Below are 20,662 nucleotides of genomic sequence, written 5' to 3'. Positions count from 1 at the left end.
CCAGTTGAGATGTGAGCGGATGGAGATTTTTATAAATGTCGATAAAGTTATTTTGTATGTGACACTCACCTGTCCTCTCAGGTACCAGCTGATGACACTCTGTTGGAATCTGGAGCCCACTGACAGACCAACCTTCAAAATGATTGGTCAGCTCATCAACAGACTCCTCTCCTCAACCAATGACACGTCGCAACATCGCAGCGACCAGGTGAGGACAGCCCGGTGGTTCCAGAACCCTCAGTGTCGTCTGACAGGCTTCTGCTTTATTGTTTAACTTCTTCTTCTTCTCCTCAGCCAACGTACAGGAACATCGATGAGTACAGAGAAGAAGAGGAGGAGGAGCTTAGAGGAGGAACACCGAAGAGAAGAGAAGAAGAATGAGGTGAGAATTTATGAAACCGTTACTAAAAAAATCAGTTGAATAAAATTGTAATAAATCTGTCGAGACTTCATCTCTTGCCCTTCTCCTTGCAGATAATAATGATGATGAAGAGGGGAGGGAGCCAATGATGAAGAACATCTACCAGCTCTCCTGATCCTTTCATCCAAACTGAATGCTTCTCACGGTTTTCATGAGTCTAAGTTCTCTTGTGAGAACGAGTTCGCTTCATGTGGCTGAAGACGGTCGACACTGCTGAAAACTTTATGGACATTTCAGACACATTTAGTCTAAAATATCAGAATAATAAAAATAAATAAACAACTGGTGTGATGTGTGTATTTGTTCCAAAATCTGCTCAGGAAATGACCTCAGTCAGATTTTATCGTGAAAGTCTCTCTCTGTGTTTTTGTAACAGAATCATAATCATTCAGGATTTTTTTGTTTTAATTTCAATTTTGTTTTTGTCCGTAATCTGAAATATTTTCATGTTTAATTTGTATTGATCCCGACGTTCTCTTGTGGTACTGATCAGAACTGTAATTTTATAATAATTTTTTTTTTTTTTTTTTTAAATAAATTCAATCTAAACAGCCGACCGTTTGTTTTTCTGATGGAGGATCAGTTTGAATCAGGTTCCCATGAAAGCCTTACATGTTCAGAGATTCTGGATTATTTCATGAAGAGCAGAAGGAGATGCTTTTCAGCTTTGAATGTACTATTACAGGTTTTATTTTGCATCATGAGACATCACAGCTTCATCCAAAACTCTCAGGAGGAGTCCAGGCCTCTGGGTTTATTGCATATTATTAACGATTAATCATAAATTTATCAGAAATGTCTAACACAGGAGTAGAAAGTCCAACCCGTTAAATGCTGTTTTGTCAAAGTCAAGGCTGCCACAAAGAGATAAGCGAAAGTTGGAGTCAGCCCTGTGACCACCCAGGTCAAAGGAAGTCTTGTGATGGAGCAGAAAGAGCAACAAGCTCCAGTAAACATTTCTAACAATTATTCATAATAATTCATTATAATAGTGTGTTTCTATAGTTTATTTATTTATTTAAGTGGAATGAGTCTCTGCAGGTGAGTTTTCTGTTACACCTGCCAGGTGAATGCACGGGATGGGGCCAGATACTAGAAGATTACCGTAAAGGTTTACAATTGCTGGACCTTAGTTTCACACCACAATGACCCGTAAAACAGATGCTGCATTTCTATCCATTACTGCATGTAATCTTGACCAGTTTCAGAGTATAAGAGGTCGGATGCTCACTCTGCTTTCGATGCTGAAAACAACAGGTTCTCATCCTGCCGTTCATCGAGCGAACAAGAGAAACAAACAGAAGAAAGCAAACAGCAGCTGATCTGAGGTCTGCAACAGGTAAACTAATCAGTTATTATACAGGTGAAATATAGATAATAAAGTGACTTTACATATTAAAATAGTGACTCGGTTTATGGAGTTTTACGGTGATGCTCTGCTACAAAACAAGTTGAAGATTTTCTCTGAGGAGGAAGTTGAAGATCAAGCTTTTAGTGTCAGAACACATCATTCTGTTGCTTGGCTGTCACTGATTTTGATTGATTATGTGTTGACTGTGCAGCTGTCAGGATGAAGCGGCATATGTCTTCTCTGGAGTTTTTCCTCAGCGTCATTTCTTCACTTCTTCTCATCTGTTGTGCCGCGCTGATTGTAGTTTCATGGATCAGCCTGAAGCCTGATGGTAAACTCACATTCTACTCAGCTGATCAAATCACTACACATTTTTTTTTATTGCTGATGATGTTGTTGTTTTGTGTGCCGAGGTGCCGTTGAGCCTGTGCAGCTGACAGGTCGGATGGTGATCACAAAGGGATCAGTGTTCTCCCGAGAACTGATGAATTCCAGCAGTCCACAGTTTAAATCTCTCGCCTATGACGTCCAAACGCTGGTGAGATCAATGGCTTTTATTTTGAATTTTTTTTAAAACATCAGCAGCTTTTGTTTTGAAAAATAACAGATTTAAGCTTCAGACGGACAGAATAAGTAAGAGTATAAGCTTGGTCACTACGGTTATGATCAGCTTCATCAGGTTCATCGACACCTGATCCCATTCTGACCTCTGATTGGTCGACAGGTGTCTGAAGCCTTCAGTCTCAGCGAGCTACGACGGCTCTACAAGTCCTGTCAGGTTCAATACTTCAGGTAAGAGAGCTAATCAGTCCCATCATTACTGATCAATGACTTTGTCATGTATCAATATAACCATTACTAATCAATCACATCCTGACTGATCGATCACATTCTTATGATGAATCACGATGGTTCTCATCACAACATACGTCTTCTCAGGGTCACTTAACAATCATCAATCACACGATCACTGATCAATCACATAGTTACAGATCAACTGATTACTTGGTTGACTGTCAGTTGGTTGTTTCATTTCTTGTAAAACCGTTGCTTATTACCTTAATTTCATTGATTGATTGATTGATTGATTGAATGATTGATTGAATGATTGATTAGAAACTGATAATGTGTGTCTGGTGATTCTAATATACGACTGTAGGTGTCAGTAATCAATCTGATGACAGTCTTGTTAACGAGCTCATACTTGTTTTTGATCTGTGTCCTCAGGCACGGCAGTGTGGCCGTGAGCTTTGACCTCTGGTTTCATCAACTCGTTGATGTGAAGGAGGTAGAGCAGCAGCTGTGGGCGGGGCTTCAGGAGGCCCCGGGCAGAGGATTGATGATCGACAGAAAAAGCCTCCAGATCGGAGGTGAGTGTGAGGTCACAGTGAGGTCACCAAAGGAGGTGAGCATTCAGCGATTAGTGATGTCACGGTGTTCCTGTTTCTGCAGAGGCGACGGCTGCATTGACCAGCGTCATACCTACAGCAGGTGAGACGCGTTCAGGTGCTCCATCACAAAACGTTCCGTCACTTTGTTTTTAACATGTCTGCTCCGTGTGTACAGCAAGATGTCCTCCTCAACAAGCTTTCTGTGCCGATGGAACCACATGCGTCCGCATTAGTCGGCTGTGTGATGGAGTCAACGACTGTCCGGACGCATCTGATGAAGCCGCTGCTCACTGTGGTCAGTGATGATCTCTGAATCAGCAGCTTCCTCCGTCAGCAGCATCAAACAGCAGATCTCAGGTGTTTTAATGGATCAAATGTCCCATGACTCTCTCATCACTCTCATCTCCATAGCAACGGCGTGTGACGGACAGTTTGTGCTGAGCGGATCAAGCGGTTCGTTCAGCTCATCGAAGTCTGACATGTACCACAACAGCAGCTTCTGTCGCTGGATCATCAGGTTCGACTGTAACACACACTGTAACATACAGTTACACACACTGTAACACACAGTAACACAAAGTTACACACACTGTAACACACAGCACGGGAGACCTTCACAATTAAAGTTAACGTGTTCAGGCAGAACGATGATGAAGTTTTTTGGTGTCATTCAGTGTTTTTATCTCCAATAAACCTAAAAGTTCTGGAGGACGTTGAGCAGATTCGTGTTGTTTCCAGGGTCGATCGAGGACTTTCAGTTCAGGTCAGCTTCGATCAGTTTGAAACAGAACTAAACCTCGTCACCCTGAGTCTTTTCGAAGGAGTCGGACCAAACAAAGTGCTTACAGGTGAACGGCAGAGTTCGATATAATAGTTTCAACTCACATCAGCAGTTGTCGTTAACCTGACGACAGATTATTTGACATGTTTACGTGATTGGTAGCTGAGCTCTCAGGCTCCACCCCTCCGACCATGTGGCTGTTTACCGACCAATCAACTTTGGAGTTTATCTCGTATGATATCAACAGCCTGTCAGGGTTCACGGCCACCTACAGCGCCGCCAACATCTCCAGCCTGTCTGGTAAGTTGGGACTAAGCACTGTAAGAAGCTGCCTTCGAGCGTTTCCTGTGACTGACGGTTCTCTGTGTTCAGACGAGGAGAAGCTGACCTGCACCTTTGAGCAAGGCATGTGTTTCTGGAGAGACTATGACTGGACTGGGGGCCACTGGAGTCGAATCAGCGGCCCCACCTTTCCTCCGTCAACCGGCCCAAGCGTCGACCACACGTTGGGTAACAGCTCGGGTGAGTTTAATCGGTTGTGTTTTTATTCTGATAATTCTGATGATTCGGTCGTAAAACCTCATTGATCAGTTGGTATCAAACCCTGTCAGGTTTCTACATCGTCACTCCGATCAGTCCCGGCCAATTCCTAAAGAGCTTCAAGATCTACAGCCTCCCTCTTACTCCGCCCACAAGGCCCATGTGTCTGAGATTCTGGTGAATAGAAAATAATAAAAAAAATGCACAACAAATAATAAACATGTCAACTGAAAATGAACAAATTCAAATGTAAAACAAAGAAAATGAACCAATACATACTATGTAAACAATGGAAACTAAAACAAACATAAGCATATAAATAACATTAAACTAAATTAATTTAAAAAAGTCAGCGATTAGACGTGTCGACGTGTTTGTCTGCAGGTACCACATGTTCGGAAACGACGTCCGTCAGCTCCGAGTTTTTCTGCAGTCGTCTCCATGGCAGCCATCGCTTAACGATACCATCGTGTTCCAGAGAGACGGTAACTATGGCGACAACTGGAACTACGGCCAGGTGACCCTCAACCTGACATCAGAGTCCAGGGTCAGTGACATCGCACAGGAAGTCCACAGATCAGACAGTTTTATAACTCAGCTCAATAAACGAGTTATTGATTGACGTGACCTCTGACCTTTCCAGGTGGTGTTTGAAGCTCTGAAGAAGGGAGTTATGATGAACAACATCGCTCTGGACGACATCACGTTAACTTCTGATCCCTGTGGACCCGCCCCCCCTGAACTGACCAATGTACCGTCTACGACAACCGTGGCCCCCGGTCCAAGTGAGACGCAAACCACACACCCATACCCAGAGATATACAAACCACGCACACTTTTCCAGGTGAATTTAAATTGTTATTGTCCGTTTCTAAAACGCTGTTCTCAGCGTGTTTATTCTGCATTGTATACGTTACTGTCAGCATTTAAAAAAGTGCACCTGAGTAAATAACTCACCTCTGGCAAAATACATCACATAACAAAAACACTGTTGACTGTGTTTCTTGGTTGTTTGTATATAATATATATAGATATATACTGTACTGTATATACTGTGCATTTTATATTTTTTTACTGCTATTTTACTGCTATTTTATTGCTTTTCTATTGTTCTATTATTATCTTATTGCTTCTGTATGCTGCTGTAGCGAAAAAAATTTCCCCTCGGTGATTAATAAAGTAACTACCTAACCTAACCTAACCTAACCTAACCTAACCTAACCTAACCTAACCTAACCTAAACCCAGCACACGCCAATGCTTTCTAATCCACTCTGACTCCGCCCCCTCTGTTCTCTGATTGGTCCAGCTGTTTGTGACAGACCATTTGACCTCTGGGAGCCAAACTCCACCTTCAGCTCCCCAAACTACCCACAACACTACGGGAACCATGCCAAGTGTGAGTACACCCATTGACCCATTCATACTACCTGTACTTCATACTCACTGTATACCTGTACTTCCTACTCACTGTATTCCCTGTACTTCATACTCACTGTGTATCTGTACTTATACTTCTTACTTATAAATGTACCTAAAGTAATTATACAAGAAACAATTTCTGCTGTTTGAAATGTTCAGCTATGTTTACAAACCCACTGATCCCTGATTTCACCTGAACATGTCTGTTATGTTTACCTACTGTTTTGAACCTCACCTGTGACCTGTGTGTTAATTACCCATGATGCTCTGCTGCTGCAGGTCTGTGGATTCTGAACACTGTCGTGGGCCAGAACATCCAGCTCCACTTCCTGGACTTTCACACCGAACTAGCCTATGATGTGGTAGAGGTGCGGGACGGGGCGGGGCCTAACTCCACCTTACTGGGTAAGATGGTGGTTTTTTTTTTTACCCATAATTCTCTGCAGCTTCATTCTCACCTGAAATAAACCGGAGACTTTATTCTGCTTCAGGTATTAAAGTTTTTTATTTGTTATTTTGACAGCTGTTCTCAGCAGCAATGGCCCCACCCACGACTTGTTCTCAACAACCAATCAGATGACGGTGTGGTTCATTACGGACAAGTCAAATCGCGACCGAGGATTCCAAGCCGACTTCACCTCCGGGGTCAGACTGGGGTTACCAGGTGAGCTCATAGCTCAAATTTAAGATTGTATTCAAACACGAGTGGAAAACACAAACTGATCATTTGGTTTGTTAACAGCTCCGTGTGCAGTCGGTCAGTTCCAGTGTAAGACAGGAGGCTGTATCAATGGTAACGCTCAATGTGACGGCACGGTCAACTGTCCCGATGCCTCCGATGAAGCCAACTGTAGTGAGTCACCGTCTCATGATCACAATTTTGTTTTACTCTCTCTCTATTTTGGATTGACAGTTTTCTTTACACCAAAAACAAGAACTGCCACAATTGTATGAGTTTCTCTTTGAAACATTTGCTGTTCAAAGTGCTTCACATAAAACCATTACAAGCATCAAAACATCAGGCAAAGGAATGAAAACATTAACAACAGAGATTAAAACATTAATCAGGCTAAAAAAATAGGATAAAAGTCACAGTGCAGTTTAAGACATCCTGAAATCTGGTTCAGTGAAAAGCAGCAAACAGAAAAGTCTTCCGTCCTGATTTAAAGGATCTGAGAGTCTCAGCAGATCTGCAGCTTTCTGGGATTTTATTCCAGATGTGTGGAACATAGAAACTGAACGCTGGTTCTCCACGTTAAGTTCTGACTCTGGGAAACAGGAAGGAGACCAGCAGACAACCTGACGGGTCGGGGTGGTACATTAAAAATGAACCCACCAGTGCTTTACAGACCAGCAGCAGGATTTTTAAAGTGGATTCTGTGTTGGACAGAAACTCTCAGGTGTCAGAAAAACAACCAGCTCCTGACAACATTTCACCATGTTGGTGTGTCAGTCGTGTTGCAGGTACAAGGTCTCAGACGCCTCAAGTTTCGTTTCGGCTCATCTCTGCTGACTGTGTGTGCCGACGGCTGGAGCTCCCACCTGTCCAACCCCACCTGCCGGTACCTGGGATACAGGTAACGCTCACCTGTCTGATTTCGCTTGACTGGGACACAGGATGAAGGTTCTGGTGGAAAACGAGGGAAAGTTAAAGAGTACTGATCTGTTTGTCTTTTTGTTCCGACTCCCCTGCAGGTTCGGGGAAGCATCGCAGCTGCCGGCTCTGCCACAAGATTCACCGTTTGTGAACATCACAGTCACCAGCAACGGAACCCTAGAAGCTGTTGTGAGGTACCGAAGAACCAGAACCAGAACATGACAGACAGAGTCACAATTAGAAACTGGAGCTAGAAGTAAAACAAGAACTAGAACTACGAGTAGAAATGTAAATAAAATGTGTGCTGCAACTACAGCTAAGAACCAGAACCAGAAAGAGAACAGGAACTGAAAACAGAACCAAAGATCATGTCTGTGGATATTTATAATGGTCGTGATGTTTTGCAGTCAAACCTGTCAAAGTGAGGAAGTGATTGCACTGAACTGCACTAACAAGCGTGAGTACACTCATAAACACTGAGTGTTAAATTCACTGTTAAACCGAGATGGTTTTTTTAAATGTGAAGAATAAATGATCTTCTGTGTGTGTTTCAGCGTGTGGAGTCCGGATCGTCAATCACGTCACGCGTGAGCTGCCCCAATCAGAGAACAGAACAAGTGATCAACGTAAGAACTGAAATTCTGCTCTCAGTTTCTACCCGAATTTTTTTTCATGTTTTGATCATGTTTGTTTCAGCATGTTTGTTTGTACGTGCAGGTGGTAACCGAGTGGTGGGCGGGACTAATGCAGTGAAGGGGGCGTGGCCGTGGATGGTGTCCCTTGAGTGGGTGGGGAATCCCATGTGTGGAGCCTCACTGGTTGGCAAGGACTGGCTGCTGACTGCTGCCCACTGTGTCTACGGGTGAGCGACTCCAATGTTAGCGTGTGAAACCAGAACCGTCATGTCGGCCTGTTGTGATGACGCAGATCAAACAGTGACGCTCTGTGAACGTCCAACACACCTGACGGTGATGTAACGACGTGACGTGAGTCCGCGTCTGTCTCTGCAGGATGAACGTCCATGTCCAGCACTGGACGGCCGTCCTCGGTCTTCACTCCCGAAGCAACAGAAATGAAGCGGGCGTTCAGATCCGAGAAATCGATCGCGTCATTATCCACAGAGACTACAACAGACGAACCCAACAGGCTGACATCGCCATGATGCATCTGCAGCAGCCAGTCAACTTCACCCGTCAGTAACAGCGCGAACATGAACACCTGAGCAGTCAGGCTGCAGGTCGATGATGCACGTTGAGGGTTAAAGAGAGAAAATGTTAATCTCAGTCCTGGATGTTAATCTACAACTTTCACGTCAACTTTTTATTATTGTTTACAAGTGTGTGTGTGTGTGTGTGTGTGTGTGTGTGTGTGTGTGTGTGTGTGTGTGTGTGTGTGTGTGTGTGTGTGTCTCAGAGTGGGTCCAGCCTGTGTGTTTACCAGCTAGAGGTCAGAATTTTGCAATAGGAAGAACATGTTACATCGCCGGTTGGGGACGAAACGCTGAAAATGGTGAGACATGAAACACACTGAGAAAGTATTTACAACGAAGTGCTTCATTTTTTACAGTGAAAAATAACATCACCTGTTTCCTTCTCCACCCGTCTCCCTCTCCACCCGTCTCCCTCTCCATCTGTCTCTCTCTCCCAGGTGTTCGCCCTGATATTCTCCAGCAGGCCAGGGTCCCTCTGGTGAGTCGGACTCTGTGTCAGCGTCAGATACTTAAGTACAACATCACCTCCAGCAAGCTGTGTGCCGGCTACGCTGTGGGAGGGGTCGACTCATGTCAGGTAATGATTCACCTGGACTCACTTGGACTCACTCGGACTCCACAGACCACATCCATCACCAGACAGAAATCTTAACTGATTCTCTAGTTTGGCTGATTTAATCAGAGAATTCACAGTTTAACCAGCCGGTGTGACACAGATGCTGATCTGAGTGCCGATTGGTCAGTCAGCTGCAGGTCGATAAAGTTTCTGTTGGTTTTTGTTTGCACTCTGTTGTTTCTATATCTGTGTTTGTTTTTTGTTTTTTTCATAAATTTTGAACATGGTGTTTGCAGGGAGACTCTGGAGGCCCACTGATGTGTCTCGACAATGGACACTGGACTGCGATTGGTCAGTTACGCACTCACGGACATACGCAGCGAGATAACATTCCTCGATAAAAAGCAGATGAGGTCTAAACAAATGCTGCACTCTGATTGGTTCCTGACAGGCGTGACCTCATTTGGGCTTGGCTGCGGGCGTCCTCAAAAACCTGGAGTCTACACCCGAGTCGCTGCCTTCACCTCCTGGATCGCCCGGGCCAGACGCTCCCACCCCTCTTCATCACCTTTCTTGTGAAATGGCCTTTCTTTAAGCCTTAAACTTTCACTGAAGTTCTTCTCCTGTTAAATTTACAAATTGTTAATCAAATAATGAATTGCTGGACAAACCTGAACATGTTGTCTTCCATACTGACACTGAACAAGTCATCAAGGTAGAAATTAAAAAGTTACATTTTCAAATGTCTCCAAGATAAATCAAGTTGTATTGATTGAAAAAATTATTTTATATGAAGCGGAGAGGACAAGAAAGTACGAAATTGTGTTTTTTTTTTTATTGCAAAGACAAAAAAAAACCCGACAAATGCTCTTATTCAAATCCATTCTTTCACTAATACAATAAATAAAATTTATATTGGTAAAAATAAACTTGAGAATCATTCTGTTTTATTACTTTTTTTTATTTTTAATTAACTTCTTACATTGTCTACCTTTCTTGTGTCTAAAGTCTTAAATCACATTTTCAAAACACTAAAAAATAAAATAAAAAAAATAATTTAAAAAAAAACATCACATCACATCACAAAACAAATATAAAAAATTTAAAAAAAATAAGTAAAAAAATGTCCCCTCAGGGATTAATAAAGTAACTACCTAACCTAATTAGCACATCCGTCTGTTGTTCCTGTGTTCACTGCTAACATAATTGCAATTGCAGTAGCGGAATATAACCACAAGGGGGGCAGTAATTAAAACTAAAGGGACCACAACTGCCGTAAAACTGTGAGGGGTAGAAGAAGATGAAGGAAAAAGAGCGAGAAGAACCTCAATGCTAGTTACGGGTCCTTAATGGTGGAGAAACGCCGTTAGCAGGTGTATTTGTATTTCCATCTGACAGCCGTGGACACCAACTTCTACAAGATGATCAAAGATGGCCGCCACATGGACCAGCCAGACTTCGCTCCAGTTGAGATGTGAGCGGATGGAGATTTTTATAAATGTCGATAAAGTTATTTTGTATGTGACACTTCATGTGGCTGAAGACGGTCGACACTGCTGAAAACTTTATTGACATTTCAGACACATTTAGTCTGAAATATCAGAATAATAAAAATAAATAAACAACTGGTGCGATGTGTGTATTTGTTCCAAAATCTGCTCAGGAAATGACCTCAGTCAGATTTTATCGTGAAAGTCTCTCTCTGTGTTTTTGTAACAGAATCATAATCATTCAGGATTTTTTTGTTTTAATTTCAATTTTGTTTTTGTCCGTAATCTGAAATATTTTCACGTTTAATTTGTATTGATCCTGACGTTCTCTTGTGGTACTGATCAGAACTGTAATTTTATAATCAAAAATTTTTTTTTTTTTTTTTAAATAAATTCAATCTAAACAGCCGACCGTTTGTTTTTCTGATGGAGGATCAGTTTGAATCAGGTTCCCATGAAAGCCTCACATGTTCAGACATTCTGGATTATTTCACGAAGAGCAGAAGGAGATGCTTTTCAGCTTTGAATGAACTATTACAGGTTTTATTTTGCATCATGAGACATCACAGCTTCATCCAAAACTCTCAGGAGGAGTCCAGGCCTCTGGGTTTATTGCATATTATTAACGATTCATCATAAATTTATCAGAAATGTCTAACACAGGAGTAGAAAGTCCAACCCGTTAAATGCTGTTTTGTCAAAATCAAGGCTGCCGCAAAGAGATAAGCGAAAGGTGGAGTCAACCCTGTGACCACCCAGGTCAAAGGAAGTCTTGTGATGGAGTAGAAAGAGCGACAAGCTCCAGTAAACATTTCTAACAATTATTCATAATAATTCATTATAATAGCGTGTTTCTATAGTTTATTTATTTATTTAAGTGGAATGAGTCTCTGCAGGTGAGATTTCTGTTGCACCTGCCAGGGGAATGCACGGGGTGGGGCCAGATTACAGAAGATTACCGTAAAGGTTTACAATTGCTGGACTTTATTTTCACACCACAATGACCCATAAAACAGATGCTGCATTTCTATCCATTACTGCATGTAATCTTGTTCACCTTCAGAGTATAAGAGGTCGGATGCTCACTCTGCTTTCGATGCTGAAAACAACAGGTTCTCATCCTGCCGTTCATCGAGCGAACAAGAGAAACAAACAGAAGAAAGCAAACAGCAGCTGATCTGAGGTCTGCAACAGGTAAACTAATCAGTTATTATACAGGTGAAATATAGATAATAAAGTGACTTTACATATTAAAATAGTGACTCGGTTTATGGAGTTTTACGGTGATGCTCTGCTACAAAACAAGTTGAAGATTTTCTCTGAGGAGGAAGTTGAAGATCAAGCTTTTAGTGTCAGAACACATCATTCTGTTGCTTGGCTGTCACTGATTTTGATTGATTATGTGTTGACTGTGCAGCTGTCAGGATGAAGCGGCATATGTCTTCTCTGGAGTTTTCCCTCAGCGTCATTTCTTCACTTCTTCTCATCTGTTGTGCCGCGCTGATTGTAGTTTCATGGATCAGACTGAAGCCTGATGGTAAACTCACATTCTACTCAGCTGATCAAATCACGACACATTTTTTTTTATTGCTGATGATGTTGTTGTTTTGTGTGCCGAGGTGCCGTTGAGCCTGTGCAGCTGACAGGTCGGATGGTGATCACAAATGGAGCAGTGTTCTCCCGAGAACTGATGAATTCCAGCAGTCCGCAGTTTAAATCTCTCGCCTATGACGTCCAAACGCTGGTGAGATCAATGGCTTTTATTTTGAATTTTTTTTTAAACATCATCAGCTTTTGTTTTGAAAAATAACAGATTTAAGCTTCAGACGGACAGAATAAGTAAGAGTATAAGCTTGGTCACTACGGTTATGATCAGCTTCATCAGGTTCATCGACACCTGATCCCATTCTGACCTCTGATTGGTCGACAGGTGTCTGAGGCCTTCAGTCTCAGTGAGCTACGACGGCTCTACAAGTCCTGTCAGGTTCATTACTTCAGGTAAGAGAGCTAATCAGTCCCATCATTACTGATCAATTACTTTGTCACGGATCAATATAACCATTACTAATCAATCACATCCTGACTGATCGATCACATTCTTATGATGAATCACGATGGTTCTCATCACAACATACGTCTTCTCAGGGTCACTTAACAATCATCAATCACACGATCACTGATCAATCACATAGTTACAGATCAACTGATTACTTGGTTGACTGTCAGTTGGTTGTTTCATTTCTTGTAAAACCATTGCTTATTACCTTAATTTCATTAAGTGATTAATTGATTGATTGATTGAATGATTGAATGATTGATTAGAAACTGATAATGTGTGTCTGGTGATTCTAATATACGACTGTAGGTGTCAGTAATCAATCTGATGACAGTCTTGTTAACGAGCTCATACTTGTTTTTGATCTGTGTCCTCAGGCACGGCAGTGTGGCCGTGAGCTTTGACCTCTGGTTTCATCAACTCGTTGATGTGAAGGAGGTAGAGCAGCAGCTGTGGGCGGGGCTTCAGGAGGCCCCGGGCAGAGGATTGATGATCGACAGAAAAAGCCTCCAGATCGGAGGTGAGTGTGAGGTCACAGTGAGGTCACCAAAGGAGGTGAACATTCAGCGATTAGTGATGTCACGGTGTTCCTGTTTCTGCAGAGGCGACGGCTGCATTGACCAGCGTCATACCTACAGCAGGTGAGACGCGTTCAGGTGCTCCATCACAAAACGTTCCGTCACTTTGTTTTTAACATGTCTGCTCCGTGTGTACAGCAAGATGTCCTCCTCAACAAGCTTTCTGTGCCGATGGAACCACATGCGTCCACATTAGTCGGCTGTGTGATGGAGTCAACGACTGTCTGGACGCATCGGATGAAACCGCTGCTGACTGTGGTCAGTGATGATCTCTGAATCAGCAGCTTCCTCCGTCAGCAGCATCAAACAGCAGATCTCAGGTGTTTTAATGGATCAAACGTCCCATGACTCTCTCATCACTCTCATCTCCATAGCAACGGCGTGTGACGGACAGTTTGTGCTGAGCGGATCAAGCGGTTCGTTCAGCTCATCGAAGTCTGACATGTACCACAACAGCAGCTTCTGTCGCTGGATCATCAGGTTAGACTGTAACACACACTGTAACACACACTGTAAGACGCACTGTAACACTCACTCTAACACACACAGTTACAAAAACTGTAACACACACTGTAACACACACTGAAACACACAGTTACACACACTGTAACACTCACTGTAACACACGGTTACACACACTGTAACACACACTGTAACACACAGTAACACACACTGTAACACACACTGTAACACAGTAACACACACAGTTACACACACTGTAACACACACACAGTTACACACTGTAACACACTGTAACACACAAAGTAACACACTGTAACACTCACTGTAACACTCACTGTAACACACTGCAACACACTGTAACACACGGTAACACACAATGTAACACTCACTGTAACACTCACTGTAACACACTGTAACACACAGTAACACTCACTGTAACAGACGCAGTAACACTCACTGCAACATACAGTTACACACACTGTAACACACAGCAGGGGAGACCTTCACAATTAAAGTTAACGTGTTCAGGCAGAACGATGATGAAGTTTGTTGGTGTTATTCAGTGTTTTTATCTCCAATAAACCTAAAAGTTCTGGAGGACGTTGAGCAGATTCGTGTTGTTTCCAGGGTCGATCGAGGACTTTCAGTTCAGGTCAGCTTCGATCAGTTTGAAACAGAACTAAACCTCGTCACCCTGAGTCTTTTCGAAGGAGTCGGACCAAACAAAGTGCTCACAGGTGAACGGCAGAGTTCGATATAATAGTTTCAACTCACATCAGCAGTTGTCGTTAACCTGACGACAGATTATTTGACATGTTTACGTGATTGGTAGCTGAGCTCTCAGGCTCCACCCCTCCGACCATGTGGCTGTTTACCGACCAATCGACTTTGGAGTTTATCTCGTATGATATCAACAGCCTGTCAGGGTTCACGGCCACCTACAGCGCCGCCAACATCTCCAGCCTGTCTGGTAAGTCGGGACTAATCACTGTAAGAAGCTGCCTTCGAGCGTTTCCTGTGACTGACGGTTCTCTGTGTTCAGACGAGGAGAAGCTGACCTGCACCTTTGAGCAAGGCATGTGTTTCTGGAGAGACTATGACTGGACTGGGGGCCACTGGAGTCGAATCAGCGGCCCCACCTTTCCTCCGTCAACCGGCCCAAGCGTCGACCACACGTTGGGTAACAGCTCGGGTGAGTTTAATCGGTTGTGTTTTTATTCTGATAATTCTGATGATTCGGTCGTAAAACCTCATTGATCAGTTGGTATCAAACCCTGTCAGGTTTCTACATCGTCACTCCGATCAGTCCCGGCCAATTCCTAAAGAGCTTCAAGATCTACAGCCTCCCTCTGACTCCGCCCACAAGGCCCATGTGTCTGAGATTCTGGTGAATAGAAAATTATAAATAAATGCACAACAAATAATAAACATGTCAACTGAAAATGAACAAATTCAAATGTAAAACAAAGAAAATGAACAAATACATAATATGTAAATAATGGAAACTAAAACAAACATAAAGATAAGCATGTAAATAACATTAAACTAAATTAATAAAAAAAAGTCAGCGGTTAGACGTGTCGACGTGTTTGTCTGCAGGTACCACATGTTCGGAAACGACGTCCGTCAGCTCCGAGTTTTTCTGCAGTCGTCTCCATGGCAGCCATCGCTTAATGATACCATCGTGTTCCAGAGAGACGGTAACTATGGCAACAACTGGAACTACGGCCAGGTGACCCTCAACCTGACATCAGAGTCCAGGGTCAGTGACATCGCACAGGAAGTCCACAGATCAGACAGTTTTATCACTCAGCTCAATAAACGAGTTATTGATTGACATGACCTCTGACCTTTGCAGGTGGTGTTTGAAGCTCTGAAGAAGGGAGGTATGATGAACAACATCGCTCTGGACGACATCACGTTAACTTCTGATCCCTGTGGACCCGCCCCCCCTGAACTGACCAATGTACCGTCTATGACAACCGTGGCCCCCGGTCCAAGTGAGACACAAACCACACACCCATACCCAGAGATACACAAACCACGCACACTTTTCCAGGTGAATTTAAATTGTTATTGTCCGTTTCTAAAACGCTGTTCTCAGCGTGTTTATTCTGCATTGTATACGTTACTGTCAGCATTTAAAAAAGTGCACCTGAGTAAATAACTCACCTCTGGCAAAATACATCACGTAACAATAACACTGTTGACTGTGTTTCTTGGTTGTTTGTAGATAATATATATAAATATATACTGTACTGTAAATGCTGTGCATTTTATATTTTATATTTTTTTTACTGCTATTTTACTGCTATTTTATTGCTTTTCTATTGTTCTATTATTATCTTATTGCTTCTGTATGCTGCTGTAGCGAAAAAAATTCCCCTCGGGGATTAATAAAGTAACGACCTAACCTAACCTAACCTAACCTAACCTAACCTAACCTAACCTAACCTAACCTAACCTAACCTAACCTAACCTAAACCCAGCACACACCAATGCTCTCTAATCCACTCTGACTCCGCCCCCTCTCTTCTCTGATTGGTCCAGCTGATTGTGGAGGACCATTTGACCTCTGGGAGCCAAACTCCACCTTCAGCTCCCCAAACTACCCACAACACTACGGGAACCATGCCAAGTGTGAGTACACCCATTGACCCATTCATACTACCTGTACTTCCTACTCACTGTATTCCCTGTACTTCATACTCACTGTGTACCTGTACTTATACTTCTTACTTATAAATGTACCAAAAGTAATTATACAAGAAACAATTTCTATTGTTCGAAATGTTCAGCTCTGTTTACAAACCCACTGATCCCTGATTTCACCTGAACATGTCTGTTGTGTTTACCTACTGTTTTGAACCTCACCTGTCACCTGTTTGTTAATTACCCATGATGCTCTGCTGCTGCAGGTCTGTGGATTCTGAACACTGTCGTGGGCCAGAACATCCAGCTCCACTTCCTGGACTTTCACACCGAACTAGCCTATGATGTGGTAGAGGTGCGGGACGGGGCGGGGCCTAACTCCACCTTACTGGGTAAGATGGTGGGTTTTTTTTTACCCATAATTCTCTGCAGCTTCATTCTCACCTGAAATAAACCGGAGACTTTATTCTGCTTCAGGTATTAAAGTTTTTTATTTGTTATTTTGACAGCTGTTCTCAGCAGCAATGGCCCCACCCACGACTTGTTCTCAACAACCAATCAGATGACGGTGTGGTTCATTACGGACAAGTCAAATCGCTACCCAAGATTCAAAGCCAACTTCACCTCCGGGGTCAGACTGGGGTTACCAGGTGAGCTCATAGCTCAAATCTAAGATTGTGTTCAAACACGAGTGGAAAACACAAACTGATCATTTGGTTTGTTAACAGCTCCGTGTGCAGTCGGTCAGTTCCAGTGTAAGACAGGAAGCTGTATCAATGGTAACACTCAATGTGACGGCACGGTCAACTGTCCCGATGCCTCCGATGAAGCCAACTGTAGTGAGTCACCGTCTCATGATCACAATTTTGTTTACTCTCTCTCTATTTTGGATTGACAGTTTTCTTTACACCAAAAACAAGAACTGCGACAATTGTATGAGTTTTTCTTTGAAACATTTGCTGTTCAAAGTGCTTCACATAAAACCATTAAAAGCATCAAAACATCAGGCAAAGGAATGAAAACATTAAGAACAGAGATTAAAACATTAATCAAGCTAAAAAATAGGGTAAAAGTCACAGTGCAGTTTAAGACATCCTGAAATCTGGTTCAGTGAAAAGCAGCAAACACAAAAGTCTTCCGTCCTGATTTAAAGGATCTGAGAGTCTCAGCAGATCTGCAGCTTTCTGGGATTTTATTCCAGATGTGTGGAATATAGAAACTGAACACTGGTTCTCCACGTTAAGTTCTGACTCTGGGAAACAGGAAGGAGACCAGCAGACAACCTGACGGGTCGGTGTGGTACATAAAAAAATTAACCCACCAGTGCTTTACAGACCAGCATCAGGATTTTTAAAGTGGATTCTGTGTTGGACAGAAACTCTCAGGTGTCAGAAAAACAACCAGCTCCTGACAACATTTCACCATGTTGGTGTGTCAGTCGTGTTGCAGGTACAAGGTCTCAGACGCCTCAAGTTTCGTCTCGCCTCATCTCTGCTGACTGTGTGTGCCGACAGCTGGAGCTCCCACCAGTCCAACCCCACCTGCCGGTACCTGGGATACAGGTAACGCTCACCTGTCTGATTTCGCTTGACTGGGACACAGGATGAAGGTTCTGGTGGAAAATGAGGGAAAGTTAAAGAGTACTGATCTGTTTGTCTTTTTGTTCCGACTCCCCTGCAGGTTCGGGGAAGCATCGCGACTGCCGGCTCTGCCACAAGATTCACCGTTTGCAAACATCACAGTCACCAGCAACGGAACCCTAGACGCCGTTGTGAGGTACCGAAGAACCAGAACCAGAACATGACAGACAGAGTCACAATTAGAAACTGGAGCTAGAAGTAGAACAAGAACTACATCTACGAGTAGAAATGTAAATAAAATGTGTGCTGCAACGAAGAACCAGAACCAGAAAGAGAACAGTAACTGAAAACAGAACCAAAGATCATGTCTGTGGATATTTATACTGGTCCTGATGTTTTGCAGTCAAACCTGTCAAAGTGAGGAAGTGATTGCACTGAACTGCAGCAACAAGCGTGAGTACACTCATAAACTCTGAGTGTTAAATTCACTGTTTAACCGAGATGTTTTTTTTAAATGTGAAGAATAAATGATTTTCTGTGTGTGTTTCAGCGTGTGGAGTCCGGATCGTCAATCACGTCGCGCGTGTGCTGCCCCAATCAGAGAACAGAACAAGTGATCAACGTAAGAACTGAAATTCTGCTCTCAGTTTCTAACTGAATTTTTTTTTGGTGTTTTGATCATGTTCGGTTCAGCATGTTTGTTTGTACGTGCAGGTGGTAACCGAGTGGTGGGCGGGACTAATGCAACAAAGGGGGCGTGGCCGTGGATGGTGTCCCTGGAGTGGGGGGTGATTCCCATGTGTGGAGCCTCACTGGTTGGCAAGGACTGGCTGCTGACTGCTGCCCACTGTGTCTACAGGTGAGTGACTCCAATGTTAGCGTGTGAAAGCAGAACCGTCATGTCGGCCTGTTGTGATGACGCAGATCAAACAGTGACGCTCTGTGAAAGTCCGACACACCTGACGGTGATGTAACGATGTGACGTGAGTCCGTGTCTGTCTCTGCAGGATGAACATCCACGTCCAGCACTGGACGGCCGTCCTCGGTCTTCACTCCCTAAGTAACATAAATGAAGCGGGCGTTCAGACCCGAGAAATCGATCGCGTCATTATCCACAGAGACTACAACAGACGGATCCATAAGGCTGACATCGCCATGATGCATCTGCAGCAGCCAGTCGACTTCACCCGTCAGTAACAGCGCGAACATGAACACCTGAGCAGTCAGGCTGCAGGTCGATGATGCACGTTGAGGGTTAAAGACAGAAAATGTTCATCTCAGTCCTGGATATTAATCTGCAACTTTCACGTCAACTTTTTATTATTGTTTACAAGTGTGTGTGTGTGTGTGTGTGTGTGTGTGTGTGTGTGTGTGTGTGTGTGTGTGCGTCTCAGAGTGGGTCCAGCCTGTGTGTTTACCAGCTAGAGGTCAGAATTTCGCAATAGGAAGAACATGTTACATCGCCGGTTGGGGACGAGACGCTGAAGATGGTGAGACATGAAACACACTGAGAAAGTATTAAAACGAAGTGCTTCATTTTTTACAGTGAAAAATAACATCACCTGTTTCCTTCTCCACCCGTCTCCCTCTCCATCTGTCCCTCTCTCCCAGGTGTTCGCCCTGATATTCTCCAGCAGGCCAGGGTCCCTCTGGTGAGTCGGACTCTGTGTCAGAGTCAGATACTTAAGTACAACATCACCTCCAGCATGCTGTGTGCCGGCTACCCTGTGGGAGGCGTCGACTCATGTAAGGTAATGACTCACCTGGACTCACCTGGACTCACTCGGACTCCACAGACCACATCCATCACCAGACAGAAATCTTAACTGATTCTCTAGTTTGGCTGATTTAATCAGAGAATTCACAGTTTAACCAGCCGGTGTGACACAGATGCTGATCTGAGTGCCGGTTGGTCAGTCAGCTGCAGGTCGATAAAGTTTCTGTTGGTTTTTGTTTGCACTCTGTTGTTTCTATATCTGTGTTTTTTTTTTGTTTTTTTTTTTCATAAATTTTGAACATGGTGTTTGCAGGGAGACTCTGGAGGCCCACTGATGTGTCTCGACAATGGACACTGGATTGCGATTGGTCAGTTACGCACTCACGGACATACGCAGCGAGATAACATTCCACGATAAAAAGTAGATGAGGTCTAAACAAATGCTGCACTCTGATTGGTTCCTGACAGGCGTGACCTCATTTGGGCTTGGCTGCGGGCGTCCTCAAAAACCTGGAGTCTACACCCGAGTCGCCGCCTTCACCTCCTGGATCGCCCGGGCCAGACGCTCCCACCCCTCTTCATCACCTTTCTTGTGAAACGGTCTTTCTTTAAGCCTTAAACTTTCACTGAAGTTCTTCTCCTGTTAAATTTACAAATTGTTAATCTAATAATGAATTGCTGGACAAACCTGAACATGTTGTCTTCCATACTGACACTGAACAAGTCATCAAGGTAGAAATTAAAAAGTTAAATTTTCAAATGTCTCCAAGATTAATCAAGTTGTATTGATTGAAAAAATGATTTTATATGAAGCGGAGAGGACAAGAAAGTACGAAAAAAAAAATATTATTGCAATGAC

The 20,662-nt window shown here is 43.3% G+C and overlaps 2 pseudogenes; both read left to right on the top strand.

The window, feature by feature from the left end:
* The first annotated feature begins 1,986 nt into the window (after nucleotides 1-1,986).
* On the top strand, nucleotides 1,987-9,847 carry LOC138213616 (enteropeptidase-like; annotated as a pseudogene).
* Nucleotides 9,848-12,183: 2,336 nt separating this feature from the next.
* LOC138213615 (enteropeptidase-like) lies at nucleotides 12,184-20,399 on the top strand (annotated as a pseudogene).
* The last annotated feature ends 263 nt before the right edge of the window (nucleotides 20,400-20,662 follow it).

The sequence above is a fragment of the Embiotoca jacksoni genome, unplaced genomic scaffold, assembly GCF_022577435.1.
Source record: "Embiotoca jacksoni isolate LCO1_2020_lvr unplaced genomic scaffold, fEmbJac1.0.p SCAF_62, whole genome shotgun sequence".
NCBI lineage: Eukaryota > Metazoa > Chordata > Actinopteri > Embiotocidae > Embiotoca > Embiotoca jacksoni.
This window is presented reverse-complemented; position numbering and strand designations above follow the sequence as displayed.